General features: G+C 41.5%; 1 long non-coding RNA gene across 1 annotated transcript; it reads left to right on the forward strand.

Annotated features, from left to right (window-relative positions):
• Positions 1-7,333: 7,333 nt before the first annotated feature.
• On the forward strand, positions 7,334-21,694 carry LOC123652062. The gene is made up of 3 exons (XR_006741144.1): positions 7,334-7,635; positions 11,576-11,632; positions 21,498-21,694. It is a non-coding gene; the product is annotated as an uncharacterized LOC123652062 (long non-coding RNA).
• The last annotated feature ends 2,221 nt before the right edge of the window (positions 21,695-23,915 follow it).

Here is a 23,915-nt window from a genome sequence, read left to right on the forward strand (position 1 = left end):
AAGGAGACAAGCAAATGCCAAGTTTCTCGAACCCTATTAGAAGGGTCTTAAAGGCGACAGACGGCTGACTGCTAGAGCCAGACAAACGGGAAACCACCTTCTTCAACTTTCCTCAGTGTGCCTAAAACTCAATACCTGAAAATAATGCTAATCTTTCAGTCATCGTTCTATCCATACACCAAAGGAGGCCCCACAGTAAAGCACTATTTCTCTCCAAGACAGGATAGATGGCTCTGAGGGCCTGAATGAAGAATTAATTTGGTCTTTCCCCCTTTTCCCTTCTAATGAAACAGTCACATTGTTTGAAAAGGTTTTCTGAGATCATTATCCGGATGCCTCATCACTCTGACACCACTATTCTGTGGGCACTAGAATTTCAATCATGAAACCCTGTGAAACTTAACCCGTTCGTTTTCCTTAACATCTTTAACCAACAGAATAAGCTCTTTATATATAAAATGACAGTTAAGAAAAAGATCACATCTCTTGACCAATTCCTACAAGAAAACAGTGAACCTTTCATTTCAACCTTCAAGCTGGACATCAGAATTTTCTTTGCAGAGGACAACTTTGTGGTTAATGGTATTTTTTTCTTTTTTTGTACTTACTTGCTCTTCCAGATGAACGACAGAGAATAATTGCTCATTCTGAAGATGGCTTCACGGGGGAAGAGCTTGCAACCCTACTGTATTTTATATTTATACTGCAAAAAGGACATTCCTGAGGGGAAATGTGATCAGATTGATAGGAGTCAAATGAAACTGTCTGTGTAGGAGGGTTTTGCTTTGTAGCCTCAATGGTTAATTCAGGCGTGCCCATACATTGAAGAGCCGAACAATAATTAAGTGAACATCACTGTACCAGATAGTATCAGTGTTTACCAGTGGTGTCTGCTCATATTTACAAATCACTTTATAATGTTCAGGAGAATATCTTACCCCAATTATTTATTTGTAAACTAGTCATACTGCATGGGTGGATAATCTGTTTTTTTTAATTGCTGGTTTATCCTCTAAAACAAAACCAACCTTGTAATTAATTTAGAGTTGATTTTTTTGAAAGACTTATTAGGTATCAAAATGACTTCTTTTTTCACCTATCAAAAGAAAGAAAAAATGTGCATTATATTTACAATATACTTTAGAATATCTTTAGTAATAAAGACGTAATATGCTAATTAGACCAGATGTCCTTCCAGATGAAGTCAGGGCTGTGAGGGAAGCCCGGGTCCCAGATGCCAGAGGGAAGCCAGTGTCAGCAGCCAGGGGAAGAGAGGCCTACTCTTGCATGAATTTCGTGCATTGGGCCTCTAGTACTTTTTAATGCCCTAGCCAGTTTGGCTCAGTAGACAGAACATTGGCCTATGGATCAAAAGGTCCCAGATTTGATTCTGGTCAAGGTCATATACCTCAGTTGCAGGCTTCTCCCCAGCCTGGGCCCTGGTCGGGGCTCATGCAGGAGGCAACCAATCGATGTGTTTCTCTCACATCAATGTTTCTCTCTGTCTTTCCCTCTCTCTTCCACTTTATCTAAAATCAAGGGGAAAATATTCTCAAGTGAGGATTAAATATATATATATATATATATATATATATATATATATATATATATATATATATATATTATTCTTTATTTCCACACTATGGACAGTTAAGAGAGAAGGGAACAAATAGAAAGAGGTGGGAGCAAAGGGTAGAAAGTAGAGACATAAAAAGGAAAAGGAAAACATGAATGACAAAGGAAGGACATGAGAGAAAAAGTAGGGGACATTTGGACAAACTGAAGAACAAAGTCTACCTAGCAGGGAAGGAAATTGGGGAAAGATTTTCTCCCATATTGTTGCTGTTATAACCAGTGCCAACACTAAGGCCGAATGAGATCAGTCCAAAGTAGCTCTAGCTATGGGTAGAGGTTTCCTAGCTTGCTGTAAACTCTAAGAAGAGTCATATCTCAAAAAACAAAAACAAAAAGGGTCATATCTCTCCAGTCAGAAAGATATTCTCACTTAAGTGATTTCTCATTATTTACTTCTTTAGAATTTCATAGATTCTTTTTTTTTAATTGACATAATTTACACACCATCAAATTCACTTTTTAAAAGTGTACAGTTCAGAGCTTTTGTGAAATTCAAGGTTATGCAATCATGATCATTATTTAATTCAAGAATATTTTTATCACCCCCCCTAAAAGAAACTAAATACTCATTAGCAGTTACTCCCCATCCCCTCCTATCAGCCTCTGGAAATCAAAATTTTCCTTTATGTCTGTATTGGTTTATATATTCTGAAAATTTCATATGGATAGAAACTCACAATACATGGCCCTTTGTGTATGTCTTCTTTCACTTAACATGCTCTAAGATTCATAATTTTATAGCATATAGAGCACTTCATTCTTTTTTTATCTATATATATAAAAGCCTAAGCAACCGTTATGACCAGTAGACTGAATGACTGGTCAACTGGTCATCGCTATGATGCGCACTGACCACCAGAGGACAGATGCTCAATGCAGGAGCTGCCCCCTGGTGGTCAGTGTGCTCCCATAGCCAACCTCCCGTGGTCCCTCTGCCCACCCGTGCACGAATTCGTGCATTGGGCCTAGTAGTTCAATAATATTGCATTGTATGGACATGTCACATTTTCTTTATCCATTTATCAGTTGGTGGACAATTACATTGTTTCTGAACTATTATGAATAGCATTGCTTTGAACATTCCTGTACACATTATTGTGTGACTATGTTTTCAATTTTCTTGAGTGTATGTATGTCTCAGAGTGGAACTGCTGGATGATATGGTAAGTCTCTGCTTAACCTTTTGAGGAACTACTAGACTGTTTTTCCAAAGTGGTTTTGCCATTTTACTCACATGAGCGATCTGTGAGTGCCCACATTTTTCCTAGGTCTACCTAAGGAGCAACATCAAACAACTCTGTAGACATCCTAAGGTTACAGTTCTTCATTATAGAAGGACAACTCTACTTTAAATTCTCCCCTCTGTGTCTTAATTGTCAGTCCCACTGGATACCATTAATGATTAATGGGGATTTTCTGCTTCGTTTTGACCTTTTGAGGAGCCATAAAGATTCCCATGTGGCTGAATAAGAATGAGCAGGGGGAAGACTGATGAAAACTGAAGCAAGTGAGGTAGTCAGTGGCCCTATGTGCAAGATCTTACAGGCCTTCTTCTCAGAAGACTGTGAGCAAGAAAATGACATTGTTAGTTTTACATTTTAAAAAGATTACTCTGCCTGCTATATGGAGAACAAAGTGTAGGAGGGCAAGAGTGGAAGTTGAAAGACTTATGTACTATACACACCTTAAGTTGAGCTCTAATGAGTCATGCCCTGGTATAGTACTCGCCCTTGGATGCAGGCGGATCCTGTGACTTGCTTCTAATGAACAGAATGTGGAAAGGTGATGGGAGTCACTCTCATGATTATGTTACATTACATAAGACTTCATCTTAGCAGGCTGAAATGTGAGAAATTCTCCTGTTGTGTGTGTTGTTGTTGTTTTTTTTTTTTATTGTTGTTTGCTTGTTTTCTGGGTTTTTTTTTTTTTTTTTTAGAAATAAAAATATGTATTTGTTTTTAGTTACAGTCTACTTTTAATATTCATTTGAATTGTTTTAGGTGTCCATGCAAGTCATAATGGTGACTTGAACCTGGAGAGTAGCCATGGAGATGGGGAGAAGTAGTTTGATTTGGGATGTGTTTAAAACATAGAGTCTATACATTTTGCCAATAACATTTGCCAGTAGCTTAGATATTGCATATGTGAGAAAAAGAGGAGTCCAAGATGACTCCAAGAATGGCTCCATAAGTACAAATACTTATAAAAATCAATTGATTTATATTTTGTCTATCTTATGTATCAAATCTGGTCAATCCCTGTTGACATGCTACATATAGCACCTCTTCCAAGAATGTACTTGACTCTCTTCTAAGCCAGGAAATACTACCCATCCTTCAAGGTTCAGTAGAAATCTGTCCCTTCTGTGAGGCCTCCCTCATGCAGTCTACTTGCTTAGCTTTTTTGCTCCTTGTCTTAGTCAGTTTGGGTTGCTGTAACAGTCTTACACAGGCTGGTGGCTTGTAAACAACAGAAATTTATTTCTCACAGTTCTAAAGATCAGGGAATCCAAGGTCAATGCACCAGGAGATTTGATGTTTGATTCAGATAACGACCTTCTGATTTTGTCCTCCTATGAGGAAAGGAGCAAAGGACCTTTGTGGGTCTCTTTTATAAGGTCACTAGTCTCATTCATGAGGACTCCACATTCATGATCTAACCATCAGGATTTCACATTCATGATCTAACCATCTACCAAACATCCCAGCTCCAAACACCAACACTCTGGGGATTAGACTGCAACATTGGAATTTATGATGGACACAAACATTCATTCTGCAGCACTCTCCCAGAACATGGCTCAAAAATGCCTACAGCATGTGTCTCATGAAATCTAACATGTTTCTACCTCTGTCTCCTACACCAGGTAGATATCTCATATTTTTTATTTTTATATGCCAAAAGCCTAGAACAGAGACTGAGAAAACTCAGGAAATGTTCAAAAGTTTGATAAATAAATAACTGCAGTTATTCTGAAATATTTGAATCATCAGGTTAATTGTATTTTATCTGATTCTGTCCTTTCACATCAACGAAGTTCATTGTACTATAGTACCAGCTAAAGCAGAAAAGGCACATACTAATAAGTGTAATCATAACAGCATTAACTTCATAATATTACTTAGACTATATATACTGTGCATATGTGTGCATATGCTTGTGTGTGAGAGAAAGATATATAGATAGATAGATACATTGATAGAGAGGATTCTGTAAGCTCACACTTTTTCATGCAATTTAAATTGCAGATTCAGCATTTGCCTTCTTGATTTATTGTTTTCCAGCCTTGTAGAAGGATAAAAGTAAAGTTTTTAAAAAAGACTTTTGAGACTGATTCTTCAACTACTCATGTATGTGAACAAGGGATGAGCAAGGGATGATTCCCTTTAGAAGAGGAAAGGAATGTTCCAATGTAAAATTATGGCATTCGTGGGCTATGGTTTGTTCAAACACATGGGCATGACTTTCCTGGCTTCAGCCCAATCGTATGATGCATTCAGAAGCCCTGTGCCTACTCATAAAATGTCTCAGATCAAAGACTTTGAAAATTGTTTAGGAGCTTTAACTGTCTTAAGCACAGCAATGTCCATTTATTTTGGGACCAGAGGTTCAATATTGAACCTGATAGGCCAGTGATTACAGTTCCTCCAATTCTAGAAAGCACGTGCACACACACACACACACACATACACACACACACACACGTAGGGCAAGTAATGTGAAAGGCTTGAAAGAGCCTGAGTCAGTTTACCATTTGCCCTAAAGTGTTCATTTTCCTACTCATGTCCTTCTCTGACACCCAAATTCTCCAATAAATCACAAATATGTAATTGCTGTCACTCAGGAAACCTTTTGGCAGTAAGACTTAGGACCTGAAGCATGATGGAATTTCTATCTCTTCCATTAAAAACGATGCTCAAAGCAGCCCATTTCTTTGGTTGGAGTTATTCACAGATTGGAACCAAATCTGCAATGCCAAACCCAGAAGAAAACCAGACCTAAAAACAACGGAAAGGGCTTTCCACGGACAAAATCAAGAAGCAGAACACAAATAGGCTACTCAAAAGCTAACTTAATCTAAACGTGGTTCTTAGCCAAGGATGGGATACCAATTGACAGTCACTGCTAAGCCTTGACCAGTGTGGCTTAAAGCCATGCATGAAAGTAAGTCTCAAAAGTTGACCTATGGTACTTTATAGATATTCAAATAACTCTCATTGCTGACAACAGCTAAGAATTAGAATCTATTTTTGGAAAACACATGTAGTATATTCAGTAGGCCCCTCATAGTGTTATCAGTGATTATGCCAAGGGAGCATCCCATTTAGAGGCAGAAAGAATGCTCCTTAAAACACACAAGCTTGCCCTGGCCAGTGTTGCTCAGTGGTTAGAGTGCTGGCCTGTATTCTGCAGGATTGTGGGTTTGATTCCCTGTTAGGGCACATACCCAGGTTGCAGGTTTGAGTGGTTATGGAAGGCAACTAATCAATGTTCCTCTCTCTCTCCCTCTCCCTTTCTCTAGCTCTAGAATCAATGAAAAACAAACCAATATCCTTAAGTGAGGATTAAAACAAACAAACAAGTAAATTTTTTAAATGCAATACACACCCAGCCACTGAGCCATGCAGGACAGGCAGAGTATTTCAACATATTAACAACGTGCATGGCAATACCAGTGGGTCCCAGCTAAATATTAGCCTCGCCCCAAAGGGCTTCTGAGTGCTTGGCCACAGCTGCATCAGTGGGTTCAGGAGGGCAATGAAGAATGCAAAATGTATGGGAGCAGAGGCATGCCGAGCCTCCCTCCCCTCACCCCTCCCTTGCCCCTTTCTTTACTGAACCTCAGATGCCTCTCCCTGGGAAGGCCCAGCCACGGAGGGGTGCCATGCCCAGAGGCAGTGCCCAGCGCCAGCCATCGGCCTGAATCTGCCTGTCCTGGGAAACAGAGAAGTGAAAGAAAGAAAAAAGAGGTCCTTCAATTCAGCCGGAGCCAGGGAGAGTCACCGCAGAGTGCAAGGAGGCTCTTCCCTCACGTTGCCTCAAATTACATCTGTCCACACATGCATGCAAAATGCCGCTTAAAAAATAAATGAGGTTAATTTCTCTTTACGGGTTCCCTTTCATCTCGGGGTTTCAAAGCACTTGGCCACAAAAGATCCCCATAGTCACTCATTTTGGATTGTGTGTGTGTATGTGTGTTTAATCTAAATATAAACTGAGGACCTGACGGGTTCAAGTTAGGTAAAGCCCTTTGAAATTTTGAAAGAAAGACGTACTGGGGTGGCGGGGGGGGAAGAATATCATTATAAGATCCAAGGGCCCCACCGAGGGAGGACCACACAGCCAGAGTACACCCGTTCCCTGCAAAGGCCACGCCTCCACTCCACTCGGATGACAGGCTGGCTAATTAAAATCACAAAACCAGCCTGGGAGATGGAGAGTGGTGACTGCAACGCCCTAGCCCCAGAAACAGCAACACGCAGGCCTGACTCACACAGGCTGCATCAGATTGTCTCCCACAGGCACTGGGGGGGAAAAAAGAGAAGAAATTCGAGTCCAGGCCGCCCTCCATCTCCTGACCCAGTAAACTCCACATCTGGTTAGGTGACACATCCCTGACTCCCGCCACCTCCGCAGAGACCCAGCGCAGGGAGGGCCAGCCAGCGTGGCCTCCCTCCCGGGAATGGGAGGACTCAGAGTCTCCAGGTTCCAGCACGTGACTCACTAGTGAGTGTTTGTTTTTTGGATTCTGGCTTTGAGTCACCACTCTTCCTGCTGTTGGTCTTCTCAACCGAGGGGTAACCACGGAAAAGGGAGGATGAGAAAAGTCTGTGATGCTTAAAGAACCTGAAAGCTGGCCGGCTGGCAGTTGTATCCGCCCGGCTAATTTTCAAGATGGGTCTTTCCTCTGTAAACAAGAATACAGCACTTATAAATAACAGCGGGAAAGGGGAAGGAGGGGAGAGGAAGAGAAGTAAGTCTACAAAGGATGTGATTGAGGTAAACGGAAGCAGAGTGTAGTCAAAGTAAAAATAGACAACTGCCTGTTTGTCAGCTAGCCGAGGGATGGGGCTGCTGAAGCTGACCACACCCTATGCGTGCTGCCGGCTGGCTCTTTCCCCCTTGGCCAGGGCTTGTGGGCGGGGCGGGGAAGTGGGGCAGGCAATAGCATTGAACAATTCTGGAATCGGAAAGGCCATCATGGCCTTGAAAGGACATCTTCCTGATGTCCTCCCCAACAGTGCTGTACCTACAAAGGACCTCCCAACAGGGGATATTCTGTGAGGTCCCCCTGCCGTGCTGAGTCCAGGTGCTAAAAATCACCAGCTTGAAAAAGTGACCGTGTTACTGGAATGGGGACCTGGTGTTGAACAGGTCTGCCTAGGGCCAGCCGGAAGTGTGTGGGTTCTTGACTTTGTGCAGGAAAAATTTCACTGGGGCCAGGGAAACGGGGAAAGTCTGGAGAAATGAGCCGAGGCTGGTCTGGGCTGGCTGACTAAGAAGTCAGAGCAAAGAGGGCCTTGGAGACAAGTTCAGAGGGTTTGTCTGGGACGAACTGCTGCTGCCCACTGCTGCCCTGGTTGTAAGCCTCTTGAGGAAGAGGGGGTCCCTTAGAGTTCAGGAGTTGCATGCCTGGGAGGAGGAAGAGGGTGGAGAGCTGGGTGTGCTCCTGGGTAGGAGAGCCAGCACTGGGTCCTTTGTCTTTAGGCTTTGATTTCTCTCTTGCGGGTGGGAATCTTAGGAGAGAGCTCAGGGGAGGTTTCAACTAAATAGTCACCAGTTTTCTAGGTGTGCTCCTCCAGGGTCCTGGTCTCCACTGATGGGTCAGTGTCAGGCCAGAGGGTCGCTAGGCATTGCAGCTGGTCCTGGTGTCGCCTACCTGGTTTTGTTGCTTTTCTGAGTCTGGAGTTGAAATACAAATGAGGCCTAGATGTCCTCGCTAGGGAGGCGGACGGCTGTAGCTGCTGTGAATTGCTCTGTCAGTTTGTTCAGCGGTCTCAGTTTCCCTATTCTACTTGTCTTGGCTTACAGGCCTGTCTCATGCTGACAGTTTGGGGCACTCCCACAGCTAGTTTTTCTTTCAGTGGCATTGGCCACAACATCAAGCCACTTAAGATGGTTGACAAAAGAGAAAAAAAGGTGATGTCCAGCCGGCATGGCTCAGTGGTTGAACATCAACCTATGAACTAAAAGGTCACGGTTCAATTCCCACTCAGGGCACATGCCTGGGTTCAGGGCTCAATCCCCAGTGCAGGAGGGGTGGAAGGGGGCGGGGGGGGGCGTGCAGGAGCCAGCCAATCAGTGATTCTCTCTCGTCATTGATATTTCTAGATCTCACTTCCTCTTCCTTCTCCCTTTCTCTCTGAAATCAATAAAAATACTTATTTTTTTTAAAGGTGATCACAAAACAAATAAGTTTTGATCTTATGGATAGCTCACCTGGAACTGACCCAGGGAAACTAGTTAGCTGCAGGCATTCCAGTTTCCCTTTCAGAAAGCAGAGTGATTACAAATGAATAGAGCTTCAACTTTTCAGCTGATTTGAATGTATTATAGAAGTCAAAGCTGGACCTCTTGTAAGCAGTCGGAGGCTGGATACTATGCCTATTCTCTGGCATATATAATTAGAAGGTATCTGGCTGCCCACACGTTGTCCCTGCATTAGGGACTTCACAAAGCTCAGAACAACAGAGCCCCTGCCCTACCACTCCAAATCTTAGTCAGCCTCCATAAATCTTGGCAGAAACGCGATAATAATGAAAACTAACCCTGCTGTCCCTCTAGGTTGAGTCACAACGGAAGGAAGAAGTATTATTTAATTCACAACATTCTCATCTGGGGCAGAAAAAATTATAATGTGCATCACCACCAAAGGGAAAACAAAGATTATCAACAGGGCTATTTTTCCTGGGACTTGATGTCTTAAAACAAAAGGCTTCATTGTTTGCAGAATATAGTTTACATTAATGCCTCAGTTTATTGTCTCACAGGGAATTATCTGAAGATATTATAGAACTTCCGGAACTGCTCATTTGCTGTAGACACATAGGTTCAAAAGATGCCTGAGGCCTATTCCAAAGCAAAACAAAACAATTAACATGCACCCCTGATTGTGACTTTATGCTTAACAAACTTGTTGTTTATGACACAGCTTTAAAAATGCCCTTGAAAACGTGAAGACCTGAGACTTGACTCTGGCAGACGGAGTTATGAAACTTTTTCAGAATAATCCTCTTCTTAACCTGCTCAGTCTTGGGTACACTTCCTGGAAAGGGCATTGATGAGATGTTCTCAGAACTGATAACTATCCATCAGTTTGCTTCCGTGTAAAAACAGAGCTGACTGCTCAGTTGAGAATACCCAAGAAGTAATGTCTTTTCTGTTATCCTCCTTCTTTAGCCTTAGAGCAGTGGTTGGTAAACTGTGGCTCTGTTGACTAAGGAGTTTGCCAAGCACTGCGTTAGAGCTTCAATATAAGGTTAGACACCTGACTCAAACCAGGCCAAATAAGAGTACTACCTTGGAATTTTTCACATTGAAGTACGGCCAAGAATTCCATATTCTCTTGTATGATAGCATGTGGTCTGAAATTTAAAGGTATGGTGGTCCTTACCATATAGAGGAAGCCAATCTTCAGTGGTAAAAATAAATAAATACATAAAATAAAACAAAAATAAAAAACTGACACCTAAAGAGATAAGTCAGAGAAGTACAGAAGTGCTAGCTGCATTTGAGTTTTTGGTACCAGTTGTCCCTAAGATCACTCAGCTGTCTTAAAGTATAAGATATCACAGAACCGCCCTGACTGGTTTGGCTCAGAGGATAGAGTGTCGGACTGTGGATCCAAGGGTCCTGGGTTCAATTCTGGTCAAGGACACGTACCTCAGTTGCAGGCTTCTCTCTGGCCGGGCCCTAGTTGGGGCACATGCAGGAGGCAACCCATTGATATGTCTCTCTCACACCAATATTTCTCTCTGTCTTTCCCTAAAAATCAATGGAAAAATATCCTTGGGTGTGGAATATATATATATATATATATATATATATATATATGATGTCTTAAAACAAAAAACAAAAGGCTTCATTGTTTGCAGAATATAGTTTACATTAATGCCTCAGTTTATTGTCTTACATATATATATATATATATCATAAAATCTATTTAAAAAATTATTGTCATCACCAGCATCCCTTTTTGGCCTAAGATACTTTAGGTTTCTAACACACCAAAAAATAGTTCTACTAAATCCATTGATTGAGTTGGTTGTGAAAAAATCTGAATCAAAGTTGCCAATATATTTTTATCAAAGAAAATTTGATCCAAGGGACTATAAAGAGATATTTATTTACAATGTTAAGAATCTTTCAACAAATGTCTGGTCAGCACACATGTATGGTGTGCCATCCTTATGGGACCATGAGAGGACATGTCTCCCATTCAAGTAGCTTAAAGTTTTATCTGAGATATAATTAGCTTTGTTTCCTTGGGAAATAGTGTTTTTTATTTACCCACTACAAGAACAAGAGCTTACACAGGCTTTTGTTAATTAACAAACAGTGCTTTGCATATACTAGGCCCTCAAGAAAACTGTACTAAATGAATAAACTAACCTTTGTCTATGTTCTAATCCTGTTAGGTGTGTTAGCTCTTCAAGAGTGCTAAATTTACAGACAGAAGATGACAATAAAATTGAAAAAAGAGAGGATAGATACTAAGGTACTTGGGACAAAAAGCAGGCTAACAGGTCAAAGAGAACTAGTTTTCAATTTAACAATTTGGAAAGCCTTTGGTAATACTTCTGCTTCAGCAACAAATCAACAGATGAAGCAGCTGTATCTCTCTTCATTTCACCTTTACTTAATCTCTAATTTACATACTGCTGATTATACAAATATGCATTCTTTCCTTCTTTTCCTAATAGCATCCTTTTCATTTTAGCTCAGCAAATGGCAGCCTAACCAAGAAATCACATTTTCCAGCCTCTCTTGCAGCTCGGTAAGATCATGTGACTAAGTTTTGACCAATAGGATGTCTAATAAGGTTATTATATGCCCTGGAGTAGGTTCATGGCCCAAGCAGAGCTAAGCAGACACCTTTGAGGAGTACAAAAGGAAAAGGGATTATTTTCTCTTTTCTATGATTGCTAGTTATGAAGACAGTGTAACTTTAGCTCAGCCGTGGCATCATTGCTGTTACAGAGAAGAAGACTGCCTAAGAATTAAGCCAGTTTGGAAGTACGAAGCACCATGAGGGAAGGAGAGGAGGTCTTGAGCAGAGTTGAAATCCTTGGAGCCAACTAAGACTCAGCTCCCTCTCCTCTTGGACTTTCCAGTAACAGGAAACAATTGCTCTGGTATCTCAGCATCATTGTGTTGTTGTCACTTGCAACAGAACAGAGTCCTGACTAATGCAAGAGTAACTAAAGATAAGATTAAAAAGTAGATGCAGTTGTGTTATGGTGGCCTAAAGGCTAGATTAAAAAAGTTTGGGCTTGTTTTTGAAGACTGCAAGATGAGCCATTTGAATGAAAAGGCTGTGGAGGCGGTATACACTGGTGCAGTGGAAAGAGCACTCCCACTTGTAACTTCCAGGCTTATCACTTCCTAGCAATGAACCATATGCAAACCCTCAGCTATTATTTCCTCATCAGCAGAGGGGGGCAACGCCACATACCTTACTGGGTGGCTACGTGGAATATATTAAATAATATATTGAGAACTTGAATATATTAAATAATATATTGAGAACTGGCATAATATAGTCACAATAACTCTTCTTATTGTGATAGTGGTAGGGCCATGGTGACAGAAGAAGATGAAGGAGAAGACGAATGAAAGGGCTATTCCTGGACGAGGTTGGCGGGACTGGAAGCAAATAAAATGAATGTTACAAGAGCCATTCATTGTTAAGCATCAGCAGGACAATATGCAGTCTGGCCCTGGAAAGTGAAGAAGAGGGAAACGTCCATTATGATCCAAATTGAAACTACCTGTTGAATTGACTTATTCTTGAACTTTTTCTTCTTTTGCATCCACACCACCAAAAAATAGGAAGACAACTATGAAAACCAGCTCTGTGTGTGTGTGTGTGTGTGTGTGTGTGTGTGTGTTTGTGTACAGGAAAAAAAAGAAGCTAACGATTTCATTAAGTGTTCTTACTCTCCGATGCCACCAGCTACATAATTTGCCCTATGCAAAATTAAAGTGGAGGCCCTGTGTTTAAAAAAAAAAAAATCAGGAAAACAAGCTTTGTTCCTTTCTTCCAGGGCCTCTCTCTTGATCTGTTATGTAGGTTTTTTTTGTCATTGCTGTTTGTTTGTTTTTGCCATTTAGTATCACCTTATCTCAGTCATAGGGATACTCACAGTGCCAGTAGGAACCTTCCAGGTATCTGGGTCCCTGCCCTGCAACTTGGCTAGTAGTGCTCCCCTCTGATCCTTCCCATACATGTGCCCAGGCCCCATCCTAGAGCAGAGGCAGCCGTGGTCACTGGGCGGAAGTGGGATCAGGCACATAAGAACTGGTCCTGGGATGCCAGAAGTGATGGGAAGTGGACTGTGGGTGAGTTGAGGTTCCAAGCTCCAGTGTCCCATTGGTCTTCAATTAGAAAATACAAACTCAGCCGAAACCAGTTTGGCTCAGTGGATAAAGCGTCAGCATGCGGACTGAAAGGTCCCAGGTTTGATTCTGGTCAAGAGCATGTACCTTGGTTGCAGGCATATCCCCAGTAGGAGGTGTGCAGGAGGAAGCTGATAGATGTTTCTCATAGATGTTTCTAACTCTCTATCCCTCTCCCTTCCTCTCTGTTAAAAAAATCAATAAAATATATTTAAAAAAATACAAATTCAAAGATAAGATTATTTTAAAAATTTCAGATGGTGACCACAGAGTATTAAATGCCAAACATATGGTCCCCTCATGTAATGGTTCATTTTATGTGTCAACTTGAATGGGCCATGGGATGCCCAGGTATTTGGTTAAACATTATATTGTGAATTTCTATGAGGGTATTTTTGGATGAAATTAACACTTGAATCATGGATGGACACCATCCAGTCCGTTGAATAAAACAGAAAGGCTGACCCTCCCCTGAGTAAGAGGGAGTTATTCCTGCTTTCAGATTCCAACTGAAACATCAGCTCTTTCTGGATCTCAAGCCTGGCAGCTTTCAGACGGGAACTTACACTGTTGGTTTTCCTGGTTCTCAGGCGCTCCGACTCAGACTGGAACTAAACCATCAGCTCCTCTGGGTCTGCAGCTTTCCAGCTCACCCTGCACAACTTGGGATTTGCCAGTCTCCCTAACATAGTCGCACAAACCAGTTTCTTATAATACAGCTCTCTGTCTCCACTCATACACATCCATCCTATTGGTTCTGTTCCGCTAGAGAATCCTAACTAATCCACTTTCTGAGTGCTAGAGCTTTGTGTGACTACACTGGTCACATATCATGAAGCTGGCCCTGATTTTATTTTCCTCTACATATGAGGGACAGAGGGAGGAAGGGAGGGAGTGAAGAAGAATGAAGAAGGGAGGGAGGGAGGGAGGGAGAGAGGGAGGGAGGGAGGGAGAGAGAGAGAGAGAGAGAGAGAGAGAGAGAGAGAGAGAGAGAGAGAGAGAAGAAGAAGAAGAAGAAGAAGAAGAAGAAGAAGAAGAAGAAGAAGAAGAAGAAGAAGAAGAAGAAGGAGGAGGAGGAGGAATTGCTTTGGTTTAATGTGCTACCTAGTAATGTCTTGCTGTCATCATAAAGTACAAATACATTTTTATATATAACAATAAAAGTACAGACCCCATAAGACAGCTTACAAATTCTAGTGACCCACGATCACATATTGAAACCTGTTGTTCTAGAAAAATACTAATTTCATAGACAGAAGGGTGAAACATCAGAAGTAATAACTGAACCAATGACTGTACGTTAGTCCAACCCTCCTCCCTGAGCACCATCCGTGGTGTGTTTTGAACTGTGGGACTGCAAGGCCTTATCCGAAACCCTGGGACCAGATGTTACCTTGGATTTTTTATAAAAGTGCTACCGTGTTAGTATTTACTGCCAGCAGACTCTGGGACAGCCCTGAAGTATTCTTGTGCAGTAAAACACGGGAATATTTATACTAGTTGGTCAAAGACTGTAAATAAAATCTGTCATTCCAGGTAAGACTTAGTTTTCAAATGAGTCCAGGTGAGGTTAGATTTTGCTGCCAAAGGATTTACAAAAACTCTGTGGAACTTTCTGGGTTTTGGAAATGCAGGTCAGGCTAGCGGATCCGTAGTTCCTGTTTTCTTGGTTGGCCTCCCATGCCATTCCCATGCCATCTGACAGCAGTGAACTTGAGAACAAAATGAGAGAGGAGAGCTTGCCTGGAGAGCAGCTAGTGATACATAGAAAAGGTCGAGAAGAAGGCTTAGGGTTTAATGTTGTAATTGCCTTCCACACCTTTTGGCGCACACACCGAGAACAACGTGAGCCAACGCATGAATCAGAACCAAGGTGCAGGAGACAAAAATCCCCACGGCCTCTCCTGGAGTAGTTCCCTCATGTGCTGTAGCACACCCACGGAAACTTCCTCCTGAGGCCTCCCACGTGGGGAAAGTCATCCAGCTCTGTACAGAATAGTCATATGTGCCAACGGAGTTGTACTTACACTTAGGGAAAGAGCTTTCAAGAGACAGTCTCTGAACAAAAATAGGAAAAAAATAGGTTGGCAGCTAAAGTGACAGCAACAGCAAAAATAATAAAGGAATAAATAAAGGTATTTAAAAAAAGAGAGATAGTCTCCAACATCCAGCCACAGGTTAATCATATGGAAACATTATCTTAAATACCTATATAAATATACTAAATGTAATTAGAATTGGCTATTTTCTCAGCATATCTCTAGTCATGCTCACAATTCAGTTGGTGTCTTAAAATATACCGAGGGGTCCTATTAGCATCTTATGGCATGATCTTGGAAATTCTCAGACAGGTGGCCGATTGTGTGAACATTGTTCAAGGTCTTCTTTAAAGGATGTCATTTTCAAGCAATTGAACGTTGCTCCTCTGAAATTTAAACGAGGGCTTTGTCTACAGGGACCCTTCTGCATGGTGGTGTCCTCTCATGCATCTTGGACCCTTAGCTATCCTTGAAGGTCCAAGGCCCATGCCACCACATCTACCAAAACCAGGAACACAGTCTTACTAGGTTCTTCCAGGCAAAAGGGAATTCACTTACATCTATTCCTATACCTACTCCAGTGTTTTGAATACTGTGGTTGGTTAAGTTCAGAGGAACAGTTGTGATTCTTAAAATGATTGTCATTCTTCTTTTATACATTCCACTTATAGTCTAATTTGCTTACTCCTTTTCGAGTCTCTTTTAAGACTTACTTTCATTATTGCATAATCAGTGGTGACTGATGTTGAGTAATTAATGAATAATCTGATTTCACTGATTCTGTCCCTTTTATGTAGCATCAATTGCTTTTTACCATGACAAATTAATATCCTCTCCTTAAATATAACTTCTTTCTGGAAGGCAACTGCTTCCAGACTAAGACCTTAAATGGAAGAAAATACTTATTAATATTCTTTTTGTTTGTTTGTTTTTAATCCTCACCTGAGCACATGCCTTGACTGATTTTAAAGGGAGAGGGAGAGAGACAAAAACATCAATGTGACAATGAAACATCAATTGGTTGCCTCCTGCACACGCCCAGGCCAAAGATCGAAGCCCAAGCGGGGTATGTACCTGATCGGGAATCAAACCAGTCAGGGCACATATCTTATGGTGTACAGGACAAATGATGCTCCAACTCTCTGAGCCACACTGGTCATGGAAATAATTATTCTTAATGAAGCAACAATTTTGGATTTAATTTTCCTTGTGTGGTAATTTAAGTTAAAAATTCCTAGCAGTCTAGCAATTTTTGCATTTTTTAGCAGCCGTTCAACAAATACATTAAATTGTGAAACCAACTGTGTATTATTAAAGAGTTTTCCTCTCATTGTTACCAATGTCTCATTATGGTATTGCTTGTTGTTATGAATACTTGTACATTCCACATTATCAGTATTTGTTTCCTTATGAGTACCCTGAGAAAATAAATTCTATCTTAAGGAGGATCTCTGATGGATTATTGGTGAAACTGAACTAGAAAGATAGAGTGAACTTATTAAAAGAGGAAATCAGATTATTCATTAATTACTCAACATCAGTCACCACAGATTATGCAATAATGAAAGTAACTCTTAAAAGAGAGAGACTCAAAAAGGAGTCAGCAAATTAGACTATAAGTGGAATGTGTAAAAGAAGTAGGAAAATCATTTTAAGGATCACAACTGTTCCTCTGAACTTAACCACAGTATTAAAAACACTGGAGTATGTTGGGTCACATTATTAAGTCAGAGCATTGAGTGCTGAAATTCAACCAGGAAATCTATACAATCCCCATTGCTTAAAGAAAGAGAAAGAAAAGCAATTTATTCATCATTAGTAACATAATCATTCATGTATTACTGCTAAGGCAGTTAAATAATCAAAGACTTGGGATTTTTAAAATTAGTATATTTATCTCTTAGAAATGCAGAAATAGAGATTTAATTAACAAGTAAGGGTTCCAGATAAAATGTTGGAAGCCCAATTAAAGTTGAATTTTATATAAACAGCAAGTAATTTTTTAGTATAAGTGTATCCCAAATATTTCATCAATAGTTGGAATTGGTATCTTAGTTCTGATTGTTTTTTTTACCTTCTAATGCCATGATTCATCCATTCATTTGCTGATTCAATATTGATTTATTGAGGATCCAAGATGGCTGCTCAGGTAGACACCTAACCACAGCAGCACACAACAATTTCAATGGAATACAACTAAAATGTAGAGTGGACATTGCCCAGAGCTGCAGGTAGCCGACTGACTGAATATTCAACAACAAGAAGGAAAGAGAAAACCAGAAGAAAAATCAGAGGAGCCGAAAAAGCCTAAGGTACGGAGACATGCTGCGCACACACAGAGAGGACGCAGCCGGAGAGGAGAAGGCTGGGTGCCTGCCTGGCATTCCCTAGCAGGAAGGAAATAAAAACCCTGGCTTGGGCTGAACCCCAGAACCGGCAGCGCTGAGCCCCAGTTATGGGCCAGACCCTGGGGACCCAGGCTTGGGCAGGGGGAGACGGGGCTGTGAGGCGGAATCCCACGGGAGCGACGAAAAGCAGAGCCCCTGAGTCGTGCACATTGCGCGCAGAGGATGGAATGTTGACTCTGATGCTGGATTGCCCTGGCGGGAAAAAACAATATTGATTTATTTAGGGCCTTATTTTGTGCCAAGTACTGTGCATAGTATTGCCTACACAGTGGTGAGCAAAATATTCTAATCTAGAAAAGTAAAAAGGTAATCACTTTATAATTTGATTAATGCCATGATTCACAGTTTATTCATTAGTGAGGCAATTAACCCAGCCCTGGGTCAGAAAAAGGCTTCCAGAGCAATATTTAGATTAGGACAAAGGCAAAAGGTTGGAGGAATATAGGAAGGTTCTTATCAGAAAGTATTTACCATAAGGATAAAGCTTGGAGGACCAGAAATATCATAAAGCACTTGAGAAATTAAAACTCCAAAAGTTAACATGGTTGAACCATAGATCAAAAGGCCATCAATGGGAAGGCATGTTATTGGAGTAGTATGTTGTGTCTACATCACTAGGGGCCACATTTAAGCCTCATTGAATGGTCCCTCAGCAACGCGACCTAGTCATAATTGAAAGTTAAAAAGCTCCCTCTGATAGTGGAAGAGAGAATGGGCTGCAAGGGAGGACAGTGTTATTGTGGACTTGGGAACGGGTATGAAGAGAAGTAGATACCGATGCTAGACTGCCCTAGCGGGAAGGAAACAAAAGCTCCAGCTGTGCTGAGCCCCAGTTCCGACTGCTCTGAACCCCAGTTCTAGGCCAGACCCTGGGGACCCAGGCTCCGGGGCTGTGAGGCGGAATCCCAGGGGAGCGGAGAAAGGCAGAGCCCCCGGAGTCGCGCACATTGCGCGCAGAGGACAGTTTGTTGACTCTGATGCTAGACTGCCCTAGCGGGAAGGAGACAAAAGCTCCAGTCTGGGAAGAACAAGATGAGGAGCGGGAGTTGCTGCCAGACACCAGCAAGCTGGGCACCAGCAAGGAGTCAGGCAACACAGCCCCTGCAGGGGAGGTGCTGCGGGCCCCTCGACTGCTGATCTTAGGCCATGGAGCCGAGGCCGGGGGCTGCTTCCTGGGCGGAGCTGACCCTGGCAACAGGCTGAAGCCACGCAGAAGGCCACGGAGAACAAAGGGGCGCCAAAGGCCAGCCTGCTGAGCTCCCAGAACGAGGAAGAAGAAAACGAAGAAGTTTTTAATGTGAAGAAATCAAGTTATAGCAAAAGATAGTAAAATTACTTAAGAAAGAATACAAAGAAGATCTTGAAAAATCAAAGATTAAGACAGAACGCAACTCAGCAGCCAACATTGCAATATAAATGCGTTTAAAAAAAAAAAAAAAAAAAAAGGACACAATGTTGGAGTGGCGGCGGCCAGGCCCAGAGTGGCCAGGCCCAAGGCAGTGGCAGTCAGGCCCGGAGAAGCAGCATCCAGGCCCCAGAGCAGCAGCAGCCAGAACCAGAGCAGCAGCAGCCAGGCCCAGAGCAGCCAGGCCTGGGGTAATGGCAGCCAGGCCTGGGGTGGAGGCGGCCAAGCCCAGGGTGGCCAGGCCCAGAGCAGCCATACCCGGAGCAGCCGTGCCCAGAGCAGCCAGGTCGGGAGCAGCAGTCTCAGAACAGCAGCAGCCAGGCCCGGAGCAGCCAGGCCGGGAGTGGCCAGGCCAGGAGCAGCTGGGCCCGGAGCAGCTGGGCAGGGAACAGCCAGGTGGGGTGCAGCCAGGCCCGGAGCAGCAGCGGCCAGACCTGGAGCAGCTGGTTGTGGAGTGGACCAGAGCAACAGAGGCCAGGCCCAAAGCAGCCGGGCCCAGAACAGCTCGCTCCTTGCCTACCCATGCCCCAGGGCTGCTTCTCAGACATGGCTGAAAACTTTTGGGGGAACTTGATGGTCTGCTAAATCAAGTGATGAAGGCTTAGATCTGGATGTGTTGAGATATTATAGCACTGGGGTGTTGATCTGTGAGTGCCTTGTGTGGGGTCTGGATGAGGTTGGTTGATCTATTTGGAAGTGTCTTTTGTGTGAAGTGTGTCCTTGGTCATGTGGAGGTATTATTGATTTGAGAAAATGCTAAGTAATTGATTTACTACCTGAAAAATTTAAAGTTCTGAAAGTTTAAGGTCTCTTGCCAAAAAGAGATTTTAAAGCTAACACCTTAATTTTAATGGAGAAAGGGGAGGACAAACCCTTCCCACCCAAACAGGTAATCCAATTCCAGCCAGCAGCTATCTTTAAACAATGTGTTCATTTACATTTGAATGGCTATGCCTTTTGATAGCCTAAGAGCAAGTTTACATGCAAACAAGTTTGCTTCGCAGTTCCCAGGGCAGAAAAAATAAGGTTTAAAATTATTAGATTTTAAAATTTATTCCTAAAAATATAAAAGTTTATTAATTAAAACAACAACAACAACAACAAAAAAAAGGAAATTAAAAAAAACTGATGAACAATATTAACTGTTGATTATAATAGAATCAGAGATACGGGAGAGGAGTGGACTGACAATTCTAGGGGAAAAGGGGAGTGGTGGATGCGGGAAGAGATTGAACATAAACTGTGCACCTATGGATGAGGACAATGGGGGGTGGGGAAAGGGCAGAGGGTGGGGTGGGAACCTGGTGGAGGGGGCAAGAAATGAGGAACCTTTGTAATAATATGAACAATAAAGATTGATTTAAAAACAAAAGAGAGAGAGAGAAGTAGATAGATGGAAGAGCTATTTAAGATGTCACTCCAAAACCGTTTGATTCTTTGAATGGGTGCACAATCTTTGAGCCTTTTCTCTACCTTTGCTTTGATGTTGCATATTACATAACAAAGCCCTGCTGCCTTAGCTTTGAAAGCCACTTTTGCCTCAGCGGTTACTGTCATGCCAGGTCAACTAGAAAGAAATGGGAGTCCCATCAGGGGATGGTAATCCACTTGTATGTAACTATTTATGTTAATATGTTTAGTAAAGTGCATATAATTTACCCATAGAATATTACAGCTATATATTTAATCCTCACATGAAGATATGATTTTACTGATTTTTTAGAGAGAAGGAAAAGAGAGAGAGAAAAAAGAAACATAGATGTGAAAAGGAAACATTGTTTGCCTCCTGTCCGTGCCCCAACCAGTGATCAAACTCGCAACCTAGTTATGTGCCCTGACTGGGAATCAAACTCACAACCTTTTGACATATGGGACAATGTTCCAATCAACTGAGACATCCAGCCAGGGCCATTGTGCAATTTTGATCAACCTGGAGTTACTGGAGAACCAGCCTGGAAATGGACACTGCCAGGACCCTGGACAGAAATGACCTAATAAGGTCACAAATTATATAAGCTATCCATACAGACAGCTCTTGTTAGTAGAGGAATCCATTTTAGCTTTTTCATGAGGATAAACTATGCCCAGTCATGATAAAAATAATATTAAAAATTCAAAAAGGAAACCAGAAAGAGAAGCCAATGATATGCAAAGGAGGCAAGACCAGTGATAAATGTGGGTTAGTGATAAACAAAAAGATGCAAATAACTAGTCATCAACTAAAGCACAGTCACAGTTAGTCTTTACTGAAAGTTGACTATGGGCCATGAACTAATTTAGTATAATATAGAGATTTAATTATATATCTGATAATTATATTATCAAGTATATATCTGATCTCATTTGATTTACAAATGTACTAAGGAATTAGTCACTGTTTCTATTTTCCAGATGAGGAAAATTGTGCTCAGCATACATAACCCTGCCCAGATCATGCAGCATGTTAGTGCTGGAAGCAATATTTGCGCCCCAGATTTCTCTGCCTTGAAAAAACAATTGTACTGTTCATAGCCTTTGGTATGATATGAAAGAAAAAAATACTGGGTTTAATCTCCAAAATTTACAGAGAACTCACACAACTTAACAAAAGGAAGATAAACAATCCAATCAAAAAATGTGCTAAGTACCTAAGTAGATACTTTTCAAAAGAGGACATACAGAAGGCAGAGAGACCTATGAAAACATGCTCAAAGTCACTAATCATTCAAGAGATGCAAATCAAAACAACAATGAGATACCATCTCACACCTGTCAGAATGGATATCATCAACAAATCAACAAATGATAAGTGCTGGTGTGATGATGTGGAGAAAAAGGAACCCTCATGCACTGCTGCTGGGAATGCAGACTGGTGCAACCACTGTATGGAAGACAGTATGGAGTTTCCTCAAAGAGTTAAAAATGGGACTCCCATTTGACCCAGTGATCCCACTTCTAGGAATATATCCTAAAAAACCAGAAATACCAATCAGAAAGGATATATGCACCCCTATGTTCATAGCAGCACAATTTACTATAGCTAAGATTTGGAAACAGCCTAAATGCCCATTAGCAGATGAGTGGATTAAAAAACTGTGGTACACCTACACAATGGAATACTATGCTGCTATAAAAAGAAGAAACTTTTACCATTTGCAACAGCATGGATGGACCTGGAGAGCATTATGCTAAGTGAAATAAGCCAGTTGGACAAAGATAAATATCATATGATCTCACTCATATGTGAGATATAATGATCAACATAATTTGATGAACAAAAATAGATCCAGAGACAAATGCCAGGGGAGGTGGGGGGGGGGGGGGGATGTGGTTAGAGAGCAACCAAAGGACTTGTATGCATGCATATTAACAACCAATGGACACTAACACTGGGGCAGTGGGGGCTTGCCCGGGGTGGGAATGGTTAGGGGGAGGATCAATCTGGGGAGGGGGGGAGGAGAATATGTAAAACTTTGGACAAAAATAAAAAAAATAAAAAAAAATTAAGAAATATTTTGATAATACCAAAAAATAAAAAATACTGCCCAGCTGGAGGGCTCAGTGACTCATCATGGACCTATGAACCAGGAGGCCATGTTTTGATTACCGGTCAGGGCAAATGCCCAGGTTGTGGGCTTGATCTCCAGTGTGGGGTGGGCAGGAGACAGCCACTCAATGATTCTCTCTCATTGATATTTCTCTCTCTCTCTCTCTCTCTCTCTCTCTCTCTCTCTCTCTCTCTCTCTCTTCTCTCCCTCTCTCCTTTTTTTCTCTGAAATCAATAAAAATATATTTAAACAGAAAGAAAAAATTATTTTCTGATGGAGGGTCAACCTGACATTTCTGAAGCACTAGCCTTCCACTCCAAACAGGACACTCAACAAGGACAATTCGTAGGCACCATTAAGTTTATGGAATGCCGGGACCTTCCTTGCTGGGAGGTACAAAAGTATCCATGCATAGACCTGACAAGGTTAATAAAGACAAGTTCTATAATTGTGGAGAAGTCATTCAGTACAACCCATCCATTACTTCTTAGATAAGGACAGATGGTTTAGTCAGAAAAATTAATTTTAATGATTGATTTATAATTACTTAGAAAACGGCAACATTCATTTCAAGAGAGTGCTAGGAGCCATGTCCACCAAGATCACCAAGAGTAATCTCATTTCCATCTTTTATGTGTATGATATTCTCTTGAACTAAAAGGGGAATTCCATAGAAGTACTCAATCTTAATTGCATCGAAGTACTTAGAAAAATGTTTTATAATATCATTGTGAATCAGTGTCAGACAGGTAAGTTGAGTGCTAGTTCCATTGAATAGAGGTATAGTGCCTTAAACAATTAAATCCCAAAAAAGATCAATGTTACCTTGGGTATATCTAGTGATATACCATTAGGCCTCATACTTAGATTTGTCTTTTTAAATATATATATATTTAATTTTTTATATATTATAAATTAATATATAAAATTAATAATATATATATATTAATTTTTAAAAAATATATTTTTGATGACTTGGAGACTGTGATCTATTTTCTGAGCTTCAGCTTTATAATGAAATCACTGCTGGAAAGTTTTATGTGGATGTTCAAAGCTACTCAACCTAAAATGTCCCAAACTGACCTCATTACCTTCTCTTTCAGACTGGCCTCTGCCTACTCCTCCCCAACTCAATTACTGGATAGCCACATTAGTCAAGAATCTCAGATGCAAGTATCTGAACTAGAATTAGCTTAGGCAACAAAAAGAAAATATCTCAGGAAATCAAAGGAAAACTACAAATTGTAGGAAGAACAGGGAACCAAATGGGTCCCAGGACCAA

Source organism: Pipistrellus kuhlii, unplaced genomic scaffold, assembly GCF_014108245.1.
Source record: "Pipistrellus kuhlii isolate mPipKuh1 unplaced genomic scaffold, mPipKuh1.p scaffold_m20_p_11, whole genome shotgun sequence".
NCBI classification, from domain to species: domain Eukaryota; kingdom Metazoa; phylum Chordata; class Mammalia; order Chiroptera; family Vespertilionidae; genus Pipistrellus; species Pipistrellus kuhlii.